This window comes from Protopterus annectens, chromosome 2.part2 (genome assembly GCF_019279795.1).
Source record: "Protopterus annectens isolate FY-2018-M chromosome 2.part2, PAN1.0, whole genome shotgun sequence".
In the NCBI taxonomy this organism is placed as follows: Eukaryota; Metazoa; Chordata; order Ceratodontiformes; family Protopteridae; genus Protopterus; species Protopterus annectens.
This window is the reverse complement of record NC_056730.1, coordinates 299,589,529-299,594,390: the sequence shown is the minus strand read 5'-3', so window position 1 is coordinate 299,594,390 and position 4,862 is coordinate 299,589,529.

Here is a 4,862-nt window from a genome sequence, read left to right as displayed (position 1 = left end):
TTTGATAATGGGAACTGTGGTCCTCCCCCTAGTTGTCCTTGTTAAAACTGTTTCCTGACAATTATACTGTGCATCATAGAAGTGAGTGAGTGCTTCAGCAGAGGTAGTTCAGCAGAGGTGGTTGGGTCATACTGCAGGGCGCCTCCTGAGGTGTCTAGACCCCAGAACCTTGATGTGAGCAAGCCAAATACACATTCTATGATATTCCTAGTTTGAGCATAAGCATTGTTGTATCCTTGCTCAGTGGGGTTGTGTGGGTTTCTCATGGGTGTCATAAGCCATGGTTCCAGGGCATACCTGTATCCCCCACTAGATGCCCTTGTGGAAAGTCACCCTTAGCAAACCTTGTGTACAGCTTGCAGGTGTGCCATATGTGTGAGTCATGAAAGCTGCCAGGGTTACCTGTACAGACATTGTAGATGATCCCTTGGGCATTACAGACAACCTGAAAGTTTATAGAGTGGTATCTTTTTCAGTTGATGTACCTTCATACCAGTTCACTGGGTGGGGCTTTTATTTCTATGTGTGTGTTATCTATGGCCCCAAAACCTTCAGGGAAGTATGCTTTTGCATAAAATTCCTGCATGGCTTTTGCTGTCTTCTGTGGGGCATGTGGGAAACAGATATGCTCCCTTGCATGTTGTTGTATCGCATTTAAAAACTGACTTAATATTCTGGAAGGTAAGACATATGACACCCCTAACATATCCCTTATGGGTTCTGGAAAGTATCTATATCTAGTATACATAATGCTAAACATACCTTTGTTTCCACTGGATGAGTTCCCCGGAGTTTCCCTGGGGTCTCAGGTGAGGGTGGCAGAAGTTGCATATTTCCACTAGTGTTTCCCTGTCCACCCAGTATCACTCTACAATGTCTGTGTCATAAAGTCCATGATAAGCCAAATGAGGTCTAAAAGTTATTTTTCTTGGATGAGGTCTGGCAGCAGCAGCAGCACCTCGAATTAAAGTCTGTTGCACATGCAGAATTATAATGGCAGCAGCAACTGCCAATGTTATGTTCTAAGTAAAATTGTGGCTGTAATCTAAGGAGTTTTGGATTTCAGGGAAAATGGGTACACTGAGTGTGCATGATTGATTTATAGGTCCTGAATAGCTCTGCCAGGTTGGATTGGTCAATCAGCATGTAATTTGGCTACTTATGCTTTCATTAGCATATTATGCAGTTTTCCCTTTGCTGTGCAAATTATGTTATAACATGTTTGATGGTACTATATCTTTTATTTGAAAGGACCTAGCTACACCACAGGATAGACTTGGAGGGATATTTAAATGTGTGCAATATGACTTGATCCATGAATGTGTAAGTAATGATGTACTGATTTGAATGATTTGGGCTCTGGAGTCGAGCGAGTGCTTGACCATATATTCAGATATACCAAGTAGGAAATATTATGTCACGACGGTATAATTTTATTATTGTGTGACAATGTATATATAACAAAAGCAACTAGATAGCTAGTTGATCTATAGATGCACAATACAATTTATGCTGCTAAGGATAAGATATGCATATATTTTAAAGTGGAGCGTGCATACAATTTTATTATGTGATGAATTTTGAGTATTGTAATGTGGATTTTATTTATGTATCAGCAACTAAATAGTTAATTTGTTGCTGTTTTAATCTGTTTATGATGTCAAGCAACTAGGGGTGTTTTGTGCTGAAGTGATTTGCTGCAACAAACATTTGAATTTAATTAGGGGGAGGTGTTATGTATAAATGGAAATGTTTGGCAGTTTATGCACTTCTACTTGTAAATGGTCTGATGAAGCCACATTTTGTGGTGAAAGTGCTTACCTACTTAAAAATAAATCTGATTTTTATTTTACTGAATAGTGATACAGGTTGTGCTTCAGTTTGCCGTCACTGTTTTCTGAGGTATCAAGATCTGCAATATCCAGGTTTATCCATTACAATGGCAGGTTTCAGGATCCACAGTATACAGGCTCATTCATGACACTGTAAGGTTTCAGGATCTGCTGTATCCAGGCTCATCATTCAGAGTGATAGGTTATATATAGATGTATAGTAGGCTAACTGCCCTTGTGGGTCATTTTAAGCCTAACCAATTACCCCATGTGAGTATCAGACCCTGCACCTTGTGTCTGCAAGGTAAATACCTTAACCATTATGCCAGCCTCCCACATGTTCATTCTACATGATGGGGTTTGGACTTAAACTCCATCTTCCTCTTCTACTGTACTGATCACAGAAACTGCCTTTGGCATGTCTGATTAAAACTCATGCAGACAATTTTATATAATTTGCCAAATTGTTAGTGCTGGTGACTCTCTTTTATGGCAAAGGACACTACTGTGTTATATTTATCCATCAATACAATGACAGTGTATACACCTGCCTCTCCCTGCTATTTTTTTTTCTGCTACTGAGGTTGACTTTGCATTGCTTTGTTCTGGACATGCCTGTATGACTTCTGTACATTCAGCTTTTGTCCCTGTTATATCATTGTGCATGTAAATCATTTTCCCAAAATTCAAAACACTCTGGATGACTGAGGGTTTGCAATCTCTGCTCATAGGGATACATCCCCCTACTGAGTGCTTGGGAATCTGAGCAAGATAAAAATACTGCCCAGACAATTCAGAATTACATGATGGGATTTTATTAGTATACTATATACTACTACTACTACTACTACTACTACTACTAATAATAATAATAACAATATCAATAATAAAATAAATTATAATATCAATAATAATTACAATACCATCACCTAAGTGTGTTTTCTGTTAATAGTGTATTATTTCACCCTTAGTTTCCCTTTTTGCAGTTCTGAAAACTGTTAAGTTGCATATTTTAAATAGAAAACAATTATGTTACTTATTTTTTGTAGGTTTTTGGACTGTGATCACACTTTTACTGGCAAGATTTGCAATACAAGCATTATATTGCTAGTCATTTAAGTATGTCTGGGATTCTGTGCATTTTTTTCTGTGTCTTGGGACCACTCTGACCTGCAGTAGGCAGTAGTCAGCATTTCTAGTGACTGACAACTGCATGTCTGTTCATTCATAACTTAGTAATAATCATCATTTATATTTATACATGCTTGGAATGCTTGTATGTGATACCTATTATTGCTTTTGCAGTGAAGTTAATGCATGTGAGGTTAATGAAGATTTTAATAATAACACTCATTTGTTAACTAGGAAGGCCTACTGGACCCATAGTCCCTTTTCAGGGGCAACCAGGGAGCAATGTCTGATTAAGTGACTTGCTGAAGGTCACACAGTATGCAAATGGGGGCTGAGGGAATCAAACCCTGTACCAGAGCTCACAACCTTAACCTCTGTGTCAATTATCATATAGTAAGATCCAGTAATGATTCTATTTAAAATTTGTTTAACAGGTAAATCCTACAAGAACTGTAGCCTTTATTTTCAGGTGAATACATGACAAAATACTTATATAGGCTAAGGGTGTTCAGCAAGGATTCTCTGGTACATCCATTGTTCACTGGTACAGACAGCATGTTCACAGATGTGGGTGATGGCATCAGAAATTGAAGTTGCTAGTAAGCAACACATGGAGGCTTTTGACAATGTGGAATGCCAGTTAAAATGACTGCATATGTTGAATCTGAAAGAGGATTTTCTGAAAAAAATACAGTGCAATGTCAACAGCAAAATATGGGACATACATTGATCAATCTTCTTGAAGTCAATTAGGGAAGGGTATTCCTCCAGTGGAAGTGGTGGAATAGGGAGGGAATTCATGCTATGGAATTGATGGATTAGGGAGGGGGGGTTCCTTCTGTGGAAGAGGTGGAATAGGGAGGGGATGCCTTCTATGGAAGTGGTGGAATATCGAGGGGATTCCTTCTGTGGAAGTGATGCATTAGGGGAGAGATGCCTTCTGTGGAAATGACGGATTAGAGGAGAGATGCCTTCTGTGTAAGTGGTGGATTAGGGAGGGGATGCTTTCTGTGGAAGTGGTGAATTGGGGGAGATGCCTTATGTGGAAGCAGTGGATTACAGAGGAAATGCCATCTGTGGAAGTTATGGGAGAAATACCTTCTGTGGAAGTGGTGGATTAGAGAGGAGATGCTGTCTGTGGAAGTGGTGGACTGGTGGGAGATGTCTTCTGTTGAAGGGGTGGATTAGGAAGTGGATGCTTTCTTTGGAAGTGGAGCTTCTTCCGGATGATAAGTTTCAAATTCTGCACCCAAGGGAGCACAAGAACAGCTGAATAGGCTGTAAAGTGTGATGTTGTGGATGTACTGGTTGATAAGCATGTAGAAAGATTTGTGGGTGTGTTGTGGGTAGTGTGTTGTGGGTAGAGTGAGCATGAGACTTTCTTGCTTATGGAGCTTTGACAGCTCAGCTAGCAGGTGTTTAAAGTGGTGTCAGGCCATTGCTTCTACATGTGTATTAAGAAGTATGAAAATCTCAAAGTGTCTTTAGGAGTCATAACAGGTTAAACCAAAGTCTTATTTCTAGAAAGTGTTTTGAGTGCTCTCTATGGAGATGATAACAGCTATGACATCTGCTGCCTTACATACAATAACGTGCAGCCTGGGGCAGATATCATGTATGACTTGATGGCATAGTGTAGCATAAATATTTTTATGTGCATGTGTCCAAAGGACTGAACAGGGGAGTCTGTTGCATAATTTAGTAAACTTTGTTTTGATAATGTGAGTCAGAATTTAATGCCTAATACATATGCACTGTACATTTTATTATTCTAATTTATACTGGTGGATAACCAGTTTGTGAACTTGTCGTCAATGCAGACATTTAATACTTTTGAATACTGAAGTACTTAAGCAGATTCAAAAGTCTGGGGTTACATATTTTCTTTCTTTTTTAGCA